The 13,942-nt window shown below is 38.3% G+C and overlaps 1 protein-coding gene across 1 annotated transcript in view; it reads right to left on the reverse strand.

Annotated features, from left to right (window-relative positions):
- The window catches only part of CC2D2A (coiled-coil and C2 domain containing 2A), a 3,655,067-nt gene that overhangs the window by 1,119,190 nt on the left and 2,521,935 nt on the right, over positions 1 to 13,942 (reverse strand). The window lies entirely within an intron of this gene.

Here is a 13,942-nt window from a genome sequence, read left to right on the forward strand (position 1 = left end):
ATTCAAGTTCATTTTTTTTCATATTTTTTATTTCCCAAATAATATAATTTTAACAATACAATCATCAATAAACAAGTATTATAAACCTTTATATACACTATGTATAACTGACCTGAACAAAGGAGGAAAAAAAATATAAAATATATGAAATTAGTAACAAAAATGTATAATATTCAATTAATAAAGTATAAAGTTGCACATTAATTATTTAGGGTTCATTTTTAATGTCTCAATAAGAGTTACATTTTTTTCCCAAGGATTGTTTGTCTATGCTTTATGTGAAATTCTCGATTCCTTCACCTTGATTTCTAATGTCGCTGTTTCTTTCATCAATCTCAAGAATTCTTCCAGAGTAGGTTCTTGTGAAGACTTCCACTTTCTAATTATACATTTCCTTGCCACAGCTAGTATGGACCAAAGTAGGTATAGATCTTTTTTATTCATTCCAAAAATACCATTAACATTTAAGAGGACTTAAGATTTGGTTACAATAAAGGTATCTGTAAATAAAGCTTGGAGAAAAATAGTAAGTTCATGTTTTAATGGGAGTACTAGTTCTATATCATGTAATACTGTTCTTAATCAAATAGTGTGTGCTGAAATACTATACATTTAAACATTGTGATTCTTCTCTTCAGGGCAGTAGCAGGCATGAATTCTGTTGCTATGTTAAGTCAGAGGAAAGTATAAAACTATTGATGAACACCAAACTTAGAATAAAACAAAAAAACGACAGATGCAACCCTTCAGGAACACTTTAATGCACAAAGATTTGGCGCTTTCGTCAGTGGTAACTCTGACTTCATCAGAATAACATCATTTCAAAATCGCACACTTTTTATACATTAAACTCAGTCACGTGTCCATAGTTAAAAACTACCTTTCCCAATTTTAAAGAAATATTGCATCCTCTTCTTTATAAAACACAATGAACACGTAATGTGCATTTATAGGTTAGAAATACTTTGCATCTTAATTAAAAATCTCAGTAAACCCATTCATAACAATACTGCACAGTTTGTTTGTTTTTTTAAAACTGTTCTGATTTCAGTTTCAGTACACTACTAATGGATATGTTTTCATTGAGGCCTGGGGGGTACCTGCACTGTACTTTATTTGCCATCTTAACTCTTTATATTCCAAGTACATGTCTACAGTTCCCCCTCTTGGTCTCATATCCACCTTCTCAACCGCTGTGAATTTAAAACTGTGTGACATGAATTTCTGAATGTGCATTCTTGTCATCCCCCCTGGATATGTTGTACTGATGTTGGTATATTCTTTTCCTGAACATACCCTTTGTTTTTCCTATATAAAAATTCAAACATTCCTGACAAACCGCTAAATAAACTATACCAGAACTATAACAGTGGAAATTGTGTTGTATTTTTACTAATTCCCATGTTCCAATTCTGACTTCTATTCCTTCTAAAATGTACCTGCACTGTGGGCAATGTCCACACTTACGCACCCTACCATCTGTTGCCCCTCTGTCACTTTTTTCAAGTAAAGACTTAAAACACATGTCCTTTTTATAAACAATGGTGGGTTCAATCCCTTTTTCTGAAATAGGTCAATGTCCACTCTGAAAATGTTCCAGTTGTGTTTAATAATGGCACTTATAGGTTCATAGGTTGGTACTAGGCTATCAGCCCTAGGGCCTATACAAGCCTAGCCATAACAATTCCCTGGCTATTTCTTCCCACACTATTTACTTCCCTGGACCCCTGTCTAGCAGGGCGACTGACATGATCCCCGGGGTGAATTTCCTTTCTCCCATCCAATCATCAAGGTTCCTTTTGAAGAGGGCCAAAGAAGCACTCTGCTTGACATGTACTGGCAATCTATTCCAGAGTCTGGGGAGTCTCTGGGTCAGGAACCTATCCCTCCAGCATGTTTTGTTTATTGTGATGACAAGGTTTAGATCCCTGGAGCATGTGGCTCTGACGGATTGGGATTTCTTTAAGTGTAGCATGTCCAACAGCTCTGGGTTTGACATGGCCTTGTATGTTAAGCAAAGATCGCCTCTGAGTACACGATATGCGACAGAGTATAGCTGGAGTTTTTTAAGGCGGTCAGCGTAGGGCATCTGCTTTAGGCCTGTGATTCTTTTAGTGAGGTATTTCTGTGGCCTTTCCAGTTGTTGCAGATGTCTTGAGAGGTACATACCAAACGGGGCATTGTATTCTATAATGGGTCTAATGAGGGATGAGTACAGGGGGACAATGACCTCCTTTTTTCCGGATGAAAAGCCCTTAGTGATGAGGTGTGCCACATAGAAGGATTTTCTGACTGTTGTGGCAATGTGGTTATCGAAGTTGAGCCCACTGTCCATCTGTGTTCCTAAGTCTCTTATCACACTTTTGTTGTGGTAAGTCACAGGTACATGTTTTTTTCCCAAAACGTATAACTATACATTTCTTGGCATTGAGCTTAAGCCCATGGCTCTGCCACCAAGCATCTGTTTCTGTAAGGCCCTTTTGTAGACTATCCACATCATTTGGGGATTCAATAATGGCTCCCAGTTTGCAGTCATCTGCGAACTTTGTTGGCCAGAGTCCCTTAGTGTTGGCCTGTACTTCAGAGAAGTAGATGTGAAACAAGAGCGGTCCCAGGACTGAACCCTGAGGTACTCCACTTGTCACTTGTCTGTAGATGGATTGGAGTCGGCTACTTTTACAGTGTGGGTTCTGTCAGTAAGCCAGTTGGCAACCCATCAAGTGACTTAGGGATTAATGCCAAGCTTAGTAAGTTTATCTATGATTCCAGAGTGGAGGATGGTGTTGAAGACCTTGGCGAGGTCCAGGTAGGCTGTGTGGACCACCTTACCCTTGTCTACAACTCCGGAGACTGATTTGAAAAATCAATCAGGTTCAGGAGACAAGATCGGCCCTGCACGAACCCAAACTGTATGGGGTTCAGTATTTGAAGGTTGCCAATGTCTTTGTTTATAAGTTCCATGATAATACGTTCCATGGCCTTGCAGGTCAGGCTCATCAGACTGATGGGGCGGTAGTTACCGAGATCCAAGGTGGATCCCCCCTTGTGGAGTGGGATAACTGTAGCTGTGTGCCACTTAATGGGTACGAAGCCTGAGGTGAGGCTACGATTAAACATGACACTTAGGTGAGGTGCCAGTTCATTTTGTAGTTCATGTAGTACACAGCCTGGGATGTCGTCTGGTCCCATGGATGCTGTATTCTTAGCTTTGGAGAGTGCGTTTTTTACCTGTGTGGCCATTACCAGAATTTGGCAATCTTTCAGTATTGAGATAGGCCCTTTAGGGGGTGAGAGGGGGGTGAAGTTTGCACTGAATCGATCTGCCAAGATATTGGCAATATCCTTGTGATCAGTATATTTAGTGCCATTCTGTTGTAGCTCAGAGCAGATCTGAGAATTGCCACTTAGAGTCTTGACATAGCTATAGAATGCCTTGTGGTTGTCTTTGGAATCTTTGGCAATTTTATTTTCGTAACTAGCTTTGGTGGATTTTATGAGGGATCTCAGCTTCTTACTGAGGCTGGTAAGGGAGTTTTTTGCATCCTGGGATTTTCCTCTTTTCTGCAACAGTTTCTTCCTTTTGTTGTAAAGTTTGTTTATGGCAAGGGACCACCAGATTGGCTTCCTTTTTTTGGAAGAGAGCATCTTGGTTCTATTGGGGATGGCATGATTCATGCACGAGTGGATGTGCTTGTACAGTGCCTTAGTGCAGAATTCAGCAGTCGAACTTTCAGTTCCCGCTTGCATGGATGTCATGAAGTTTGTCTACCATTGTCAATCAAAAGAATTTCTAAAAGTTCACAGCCTTGTTTTTTGAAAAATGTTACTACTTCACGGTGTAAACGTGAATCACATACCAGTCCTGTGGGGTACTTCCACAGTCTCAGCCCTTTAGGCATTTGATTAATTCTAATACATTCTCACAGGTAACAGTTTTCCAGCTGCAATGTCCTAAATTTCAGTGTTTTCTCTTGCAATACCTTTATTTGGTTGTCTAAATTCCCCAAGTCTGCTTTATCCACTTCATGCCCAAAACAACTGTTGAATCCTTCCTGAAGCCACACATTGAATGAAAAAAAACATCACTGGGTCCTGTATCCAATCGCAAATTACTTTTTGAGATGCTTCCTTGTTGGCAGCCAGTCACTACATTGCTGCTAGTTGTTATGGGAAATATAGTTCTCTGTCCCGGTATAATACTGAAGTCAATAGATGTTTGTGAATTAAAATCTATTTGGGTGGCTACAAGCCCTATATGGCGCAATCCCACACCACTGGTGTTGGAATGGGGTATAAGTTGTTGAGTTAATTTCTGTATCAACTCAGATAAATTTCATATGCAAGCCACCAAGTCTGTAGTCCCTTTGTTAATATTGGTGCTGCCCTCAGGGTTTAGATCCATTGCAAACAAAACAACAAACTGATAAAACTATTGATGAACACCAAACTTAGAATAAAACAAAAAAACGACAGTTGCAACCCTTCAGGAACACCTTAATGTACAAAGTTTAGCACTTTCGTCAATGGTAACTCCGACTTCATCACAATAACATCATTTCAAAATCACAAACTTTTAAAGTGTTTCTATTTATAGGAAACTGACATACTCAAAATCCTTACTCCACTTTACTAGTGGACACCCTCTCCACCAAAAAAGTCCCTATTCAAGGCACAGTATGTTAGGTTATCACACATGGTCAGCAGTGAGGTCACCTTTTCCAAGAATGTGATGTATTAAGGACTATGCTGGAAAAGAGGGGATATCCCAGGACCTTATTGGATCAAACATTAGGCGAGGTTAAACACAAAAGAAAAGAAGGTATTTTTGCACCACTTTTAGGATGTATTGACAACATATCTAGGGGTGGAATAGGAAATGCAATTGAGACTTCTAATACCAACATGTTTCAAAGAGCCTTTATTATACCCTATAATCTCAGCTTTTATGATGTAAGTGCCATTGTTAGACACAATTGGAACATTTTCAGAGTGGACATTGATCTATTTAAAAAATTAGGGAATTAACCCACCATTGTTTATAAACGGACGTGTTTTAAGCCTTTACTTGAAAAAAGTGACAAGAGGGGTAACAGATGGTGGGATGCATAAGTGTGGGTGTTGTCCACAGTGCAGGTACATTTTAGAAGGAATAGAAATCAGAATTTGAACCAGGAAATTAGTAAAAATACAACACAAGTTCCACTCTAATAGCTCTGGCATAGTTTATTTAGTGGTCTGTCAGGAATGTTTGAATTTTTGTATAGGAAAAGCAAAGGGTATATTCAGGAAAAGAATATACCAACATCAGTACGACATATCCAGAGTGGATGACAGGAATGCACTGGCGAGGCACATTCAGAAATTCCCCTCACATGGTTTTAAATTCACAGTGGTTGACAAGGTGGATATGGGACTAAGAGGGAGACCTGCAGACATGTACTTGGAGTATAAAGAATTAAGATGGCAAATAAAGTACAATGCAGGTACCCCCCCCCCCCAGACCTGAATGAAACCATATCCATTAGTAGTGTACTGAAACTGAAATCAGAACTGTTTGTTAAAAAAAAACATTGTGCAATATTATTATGAATGGGTTTATTGAGATTTTTAAATAAGCAAAGTATTTCTAACCTATAAATGCACAGTATGTGTTCATTGTGCTTTATAAAGAAGGGGATGCAATATTTCTTTAAAACTGGGAAAGGTAGTTTTTAACTATGGACATGTGACTGATTTTAATGTATAAAAAGTGTGTGATTTTGAAATTATGTTATTCTGATGAAGGCGGAGTTACCACTGACGAAAGTTGTAAATCTTTGCACATTAAAGTGTTCCTGAAGGGTTGCAGCTGTCGTTTTTTTGTTTTATTCTATGTTTGGTGTTCATCAATAGTTTTATCAGTTTGTTGTTTTGTTTGTGATGGATCTGAACTCTGAGGGCACCACCAATATTAACAAAGGGACTACAGACTTGGTGGCTTGCATAGGAAATTTATCTGAGTTGATATAAAAATTAACTCGACAACTTATAGTTCATTCCAACACCAGTGGTTTGGTAATGTGCCGTACAGGGCTTGAATACACCCAAATTAATTTTAATTCACAAACATCTATGGATTTCAGTATTACACTGGGACAGAGAACTACATTTCCCATAACAACTAGCAGCAATGCAGTGACTGGCCACCAAGAAGGAAGCATCTCAAACAGTGATTTGTGATTGGATACAGGACCCAGTGATGTTTTTTTCATTCAATGTGTGGCTTCAGGAAGGATTCAACAGTTGTTTTGGGCATGAAGTGGAACAAATGGACTTGGAGAAGTTAGACAACCAAATAAAGGTATTGCAACATAAAACACTGAACTTTAGGAAACTTTTGCTGAAAAACTATTACCTGCGAGAATGTATTAGAAGGGGGCAAATATCTAAAGGACTGAGACTGTGGAAGTACCCCACAGGACTGGTATGTGATTCACCTTTACACCGTGAATTTGTAACATTTTTCAACAAACAAGGCTGTGAACTTTTAGAAATTCTTTTGAGACACAGTCGTAGACAAATGGACAAACTTAAAGATTCTATTAACATACCTAACAGTAGTATTCAAGCTGATTTATTGTTTGATAGTAAAATGCATGTTTATAGAGGAATGTTATTAGAAGTTGACAAAACAATTGAGCAAGTTAAAAAGAAAAAACTAAAAAGTTATTAAGAGACAAAAATGACTATGAGGCAGGGACAGCCTCCACCAGGCAATACTAGTATTAGAATCCATGGTACAAATGGGTAGGGGGGGGATAGACCAGTGCATTAATAAGAGAATGGCACTGAAGACAATGATGTGGACATGCAGGATGCCCCTTTAGATGTACCCCCACCCCCAAGGAGATCATCCCATTTATTGAACCAGAGACAGAGGAACATGAATGGGATGGAAACAGGGAACTGATACCAACAGGAAGTTCAACAGGGGAGAGGGAGGTACAATATGAGAGGGAGAGACAGGATGAGAGCAACCAGTGGTAGATAATGACAAGGCTAAATGTAAAGTGGTAAAAAATACAGTCTGTGAATTTAAAATCTATAATTTTAGTAGTACAGATGTCACTAGTGAGTGGGCAAACTTTTTTGAAATGGGGTTTACCTTTGTCCCCACGAGATGTGGAAACCTGAAATACATATTTATACAACTTAAACTATTTGTAAAGAAACTTAACCTTGCTACTTATTTTGTGAACCAGAATTCAGACTGCCAGGCCACCATTAGATGCCCACGTTCATTTAATCCACCTTTACACCTTCTAGTGAATATTTTTGATAAGATTTGTGAAAGAGAAATTAGACAGTTTTTTCACAAACACACCCTCTAGAGCATAACCTAGATTATACACAGAACAAACTACTGAAAGAAATTCTGGGTATGAGAAATTTGAGAATCATAAAGCCAGACAAGGAGGGTGGATTAGTTGTTATGAATGTCAATGATTATATCGACAGAATGTTTAACATTCTATATTCTGAAACATATGAGGAGATTTCCCTATATGAAAAGAACATAGCATATCAAAAGACTGATTATATGTTAGAAGACCTGTTACTCAATGAACAGATTTCAAAACAGGAATATGAATATTTAAAGGCAACCCTCCCAATATATTTGGAATTCCAAAGATACATAAATGTATTAATGACCCTCCATTGAGACCAATAATGGATGCAAAGGCATCCAAAACATTTCCACTGGCTAAATATGTGGATACTTAAGTGAAAGGTATCCTGGCCAAACATGAGTATATTTACAAAGACTCACAGGACTTTTTGTCCAAGGTGACATCTCGGATTTATTCTGAGGATTTGATTATTGTCACAATAGATGTAATAGACTTATTTTCAGTCATTCCCCATGAGGAGGGAGTTGAAATGTTTTAGGATTTTCTTTGTGGGAACTCAAATTTCAACCATTCCAAGATACTTACCATTAGGGCCCTGACAGAAGCTGTCCTTGAAAACAACTTCTTGTTTTTGAAAATCAATTGTTTAAGCAGAGAAATGGAGTGGCTATGGGGGTAGCATGCCCTCCAGCTTTTGCCAACATAGTTCTGGCCCAATGGGAGAAGGAATAAGTGTTTAATTCTGAGTTTGCAAACTGTTGGTGTATGTATGGTCGTTTTTTGGACGACACTATTATCTTTTGGAAAGATTCACTAGATTGACTTGACTGTTTTTTTTCTAATATATTAATGACAGTACTAGTTTCCTCAAATTTACGATGAAAACCAATACTGAATGTGTACATTACCTGGATGTGTCCATTTCTAAAAATGGGGACCAAAAGAAATTTGAAAGTTCTATTTATAGGAAACTGACAATTTTTTACTCCACTTTACTACTGGACACCCTCTCCACCTGAAGAAGTCCCTAGTCAAGGGACAATATGTTATGTTAGCATGCATGGTCAGCATTGAGGTTACCTTTTCCAAGGAATGTGATGTATTAAGGACTATGCTGGAAAAGAGGGGATATCCCAGCACCTTATTGGATCAAACATTAGGAGAGGTTAAACACAAAAGGAAAGAAGGTATTTTTGCACCACTTTTAGGATGTACTGACAACATATCTAGGGGTGGAATAGGAAATGCAATTGAGACTTCTAATACCAACCGGTTTCAAAGAGCCTTTATTATACCCTATAACCTCAGCTTTTATGATGCAAGTGCCATTATTAGACACAACTGGAACATTTTCAGAGTGGACACTGACCTATTTCAGAAAATAGGGAATGAACCCACCATTGTTTATAAAAAGGACATGTGTTTTAAGTCTTTACTTGAAAAAAGTGACAGCGGGGCAACAGATGGTGGGATGCATACGTGTGGATGTTGTCCACAGTGCAGGTATATTTTAGAAGGAATAGAAGTCAGAAATGGACCTGGGGAATTAGTAAAAATACAACACAAATTCCACTGTTATACGCTGGTACAGTTTATTTAGCGGTGTGTCAGGAATGTTTGAATTTTTATATAGGAAAAACAAAGGTTATGTTCAGGAAAATAATATGCCAGTCTAAATTTGTGTACATTAAAGTGTTCCAGAAAGGTTGCATCAGTCGTTTTTTTGTTTTATCAGAGGAAAGTATATGAGTGTAAGTAAACTTTCCATAATAGTAGATGTTTGAACAGATCTCTGCTGCAGTAGCCTAAACTATATAGGATGTCTTTCCAATGACTGGAAGCAGCTATCCTGCTTCCAAAGCTTTGTGACATCTTCCACACACCCTAGCAACCATACAGATCAAGGAGAGCAGTATAAAATTAGTGACTAGGGCACCAAAATGTCAGAACATTTTTCCCTCAGAAGAGGGAGGCTAGATTCTTGCTAGACAGGAACAGTAACAATAAAAAAAAAATCTCACAGTCTGACATAAAACTAATAAAATAGAGGGGAATCGAGGGAGGGTGTGACTACTGTAATAGTGATCTATTCAAAAGTTTACTTATACAATTGTACTGTGTTCATCATTAGATCAATGTTGCAGTAGCCTAAGCTATATGGAATGAATACCAGATCTGAAGAAGAAGGATGAGAGTCCAGGAGGCCCCTGGGTAACAGTCCTAGCAAAGCCTGTCCTGGATACAGAGAAGGATTACAGTTTGTAGTGCTTGAAAGAGGTGCGTACAAATAATCAAGTTGCTGCCTCTAGTATATTTCCAGAGTCAACCCCTTTCCAAGAAGCCAAAAGAATAGCCAGAGCTCTGGTAAAGTCAGCCTTGACTTTGCCTAGAAGTGTCTAGCTATGGTGAGAATAACAAAAAATAACAGCGTGAAACAACCATTCAGAAACTGTCAGTTTTGACTCTGATCATAATTGTAAAACCTGTACAGCTTTATTTACTCCTTGTGCAATGAAAAACTTATGTTATTCTATATATGTATTTTGCAATGCTCTCTGTTCTCATATCTGTAATAACTGCAGAACTTTTCTCACTGGACTTCCACTGAAAATCAGACCAATCCCAGTTGGACATTCCTGGTAAACAAAGACAAATAAATAAATGACAATTCTTTTTTTATTTACCATCATAGCAAATAAACAGTTGATCAGAAGTCCTGGAGGTATTTTGCCCTATCAATGTAGAATCTGAGTTACCTGTAAACATCCAGACGACATAAAATTCTTTCTTCCTCATTTTTTTTTTCTTGGAGTTGAATTGCCTGGCTCAATGTAAACTCTGAAATAACCTTGGGTATAAAGGAAGGATTTGTTCTCAATGTCAACCTATCTCTCTGAAACATAAGACAGGCATGACTTACCATAACAGCTTGCAACTCAGATACCGATCTTACAAAAGTTAGAGCAATGAATAACACAGTATTCCAAATAAGAACTTTAAACAGCCTTGTGAGCATGTTTAAAATGAAATGGTGTACATTTTCCCAGCACAAAAATAAGACTGTGAGAAAGAGCCACCTGCCCTTTCAAAACTGTTTCACATGAGGCAGGGTAAAAAGAGTGGAGGTGGGGATATAAAGGGAGACAAGCAGTGGTGGCTATAAAGTGAATCTTGATAGAAAAGTAAGAAAGGCCAGAGGACAATCACACACAAATACTGCCAGAGGACAATCACACACAAATACTGCAGAACGAAGGAATCTAAGCATTGAAAGGGCCCTGGTGCTTGTCATGGTGCCAACTATCAACCCATATGTGATTTCCTAGTAGCAGCATCTACATCCACTCCTTACTTGCCTAGTAAACTCTGTGGATGGCAGCAGCCATTCAGTTCGTCCGTCTCTCTCTCTCTCTATATATATATATATATATATATATATAAATAGACAGATATAGATATATAAAAATAATGGGTGGCTATCTACATATCACAGGGCAAGGAGTTATTGAGAAAATGACAATAAGATTGTTAGTCTAGGATGTTTTGCAATGGAGAAATTAATATTTGTTTGCCATCTATTAATATTTACAAATTTATGTCCATATTTTCGTAACTGAGAGACCTACATGTTATTGAGCTGTATGGTGTGAAACACCAATGTGGGAGAGAGGTCACTTCACTCTCAGTGCTGGTTTATACATCATACTACACTGGAAATATTGCTAGTTGTTTGCCAGTAATTATGTAAATAAGCAATATATCTATATATACTTAATCCTTCAAAAAACAAGTGACTTACAAACTGCTGCATTACATTAAGTGAAACCTTAGATGTCGTTGAAGAAAGCTGTCTATATGCATTGTAAGTTGCACATCTATTTGTTTTGCTAATTACACAATTAAGTATATGTTATCATATTTCTGTAAATATCTCAATAAAAAAAGTTATGTACTCACCGTAACATTCCATCTGTGTTGTCCATTTTCATTCTTCCTCAACAGTTGGGTTCAGATCTCATCCTAGGATCTGACCTAGTAGTTATTATAGCTTGTGGCCACCAAAAAACTCTTGAGCTTCTCCCTTACCCATAACGCACCATTCCTAACATACCTCAGATCTTGTCTGCTGGTTGACATAAAGAAGAAATATTAATATAATATTTTTGACAGAAGGAGGTATAACTGGAGCTTAGCACAAGGAACAGTGTCTTCTTTGTAAGTTCTCATTCTTTCTGAAATCAATTACGTAAAAGGCTAGGGGTTGGTGGGAGGATAGTTTAGGAAGAATGAGAATGGACAACAGAGATGGAATGTTATGGCGTGTACATAACTTCTTTACCTGATGTTGTCAATTTTCATTCATTCGTCAACAGTTGGGATATAGTCCCCGACTACCTAAAATCCCAGGTGGACTGTAAGGAAGGATATTCCTGAGTACAGATGAGCCAAATGCTGCTCTTTTCCTTGAGACCAGATCCAGCTTGTAATGAGTAATAAAAGTATGATGATTGGCCCAAGTTGCAGTCGAACATATTTCATTCATGGAAGCCCTAGATAGAAACACTGAAGAAGTAGCCATATACCTAATGGAATGGGGTCTTACAAATTTTGGTTCAGGACAGACCCAGCTTGCTGTAGGCAAATGATATACAGTCCGTCAGGTGCATGACTAAAGTTACCTTTGAAACTGAATTATCCAATTTAAAGAATTTGCAAAGGAGACAAATTGATCCATCTTTCTAATTTCTTTTTGTTCTATGTAAGAACTGACAAACACAGTAATAAATATTCCATACTAGACTTGATTCTTTCTAATTGCCCAAATCTTTGTGCACAATTCAGGTGCCTCCCAGACTCCCTTAGTGATCACTCTCCCACCTATCTAATTAGGCCATTTGGGAGACTGAATATGTATTGAATGGACAATATAGCAGTCATTTTTTGTTCTTCAGAAGGTTTGTAGATGACCTTTTTATTTTGTGGAAAGGTTACCTCAACACATTTCTGGAATTTCATGAGTTTGTTAACATGAGTACGAATTTTTAAAGTTCACCTTCAAACCTGCACTTCATGAGATTGAGTTCTTGGATCTGTTGGTTGTAAGGGACAATGAGGGAAAACTTTTTACTAAGCTCTATAGCAAAGAATGCCATGTGAATCATTTGCTACACATGGATAGTTTACATCCTTCTTACGTTTTTAGGAATGTTATATGTAATCAAATATATAGAGCATCTACGTTAAATGTGAAGGAGCAGGACTTTCAGACACAGGTAAACATTGCCGTGGGTAATCTCAGAGACAGAGGGTATAATGAGCAACACATCCTTATGAATGTCAATGATGTAGTCGGAATGAGGCATAGTCAGGCCAAACCGTATTTTTTGGATGGGAGAAGGAAAGTTGGTAGGGTGGAAAATAGGTTTGTGGTATGAAACTTGGGGCTCCTTTGAGCTATACTACTGATGTCTCTCAGTATATTGACATCATTAGTAAGCATTGAAAAGTTTTAGTTACTGATCCTGATGAAGCCAAACTTATAGATGATGAACCTAATTTTCAGTTTAGGAATAGCAAGTCCTTAAAAAGGAGACTATGTTATCCCAAGGGAACCTCTGCTGAAGATTGTGAATATGGCACTAGGCCATGTGGGCGGTGCAATTTTTGTTCTTATATTGACACCAGTGCTGAATTTTATCATCCTGACCAGAGGAAAATGTACACTTTTAAAGTACATGCCACATGTTTGACTAAACATGTGGTTTATATTGATTACTGTGTTAAATGTATGGGATTCTATATAGGGAAGACCAATATAACATTTAAAGAAGGTATAAGAGAACATGTTTACAATATAAATAAACACAACAAGGTTAATGCACTGGCTATACATGTCATGAACACAGACAAAGTACAGTTGTGTACACTTACCATAAATGTAGATGTTCGAGTGTCTTCACTGTTGCAGTCATGACTGTAGGGTTCTCCCCTGCTGGCAGGCAGTCCTCGGTCGGCCAGAATCCCAAAGTCTGGGTCCGGCGTCGGCTGTTCAGCCATGCTCCCTGACGTCAGAGCGCCAGGAGTACAAAGCTGACAGCCAATGCCATGTTCTCCAGTTTTTCTTGCCCCAGATGTCAAGAGTTCCAAAATGAGTAAGGTCCCATACCCTTTGCAAATACACCTCAGAAGAAGGGTGAAAAAAGGAACCACACAAAAGAAAAAATAAGAGGGGACAGGAGGGAGGGAAACCCAGACTGCAACAGTGAAGACACTCTAACATCTACATTTATGGTAAGTGTACACAACTGTACTATGTTCATCATGTTTCACTGTTGCAGTCATGACTGTAGGGTAGAATCCCAAAGCAGAATGAAAGGGAGGTGGTCATAAAGTAGAGGGGGCAGCTATAAGGCCCTGCAAGACTGCAGAAGCAAAGCCTGCCCTAGACTTGGAGTAGAGAGGTAGACTGTAGTGCTTGGAAAGAGTATGCACTGAACTCCAAGTTGCAGCTTCCAAAATGTATTTGGTAGGAACTCCCCTGAGGAAGGCAG

The sequence above is a fragment of the Protopterus annectens genome, chromosome 2.part1, assembly GCF_019279795.1.
Source record: "Protopterus annectens isolate FY-2018-M chromosome 2.part1, PAN1.0, whole genome shotgun sequence".
Lineage (NCBI taxonomy): Eukaryota > Metazoa > Chordata > Ceratodontiformes > Protopteridae > Protopterus > Protopterus annectens.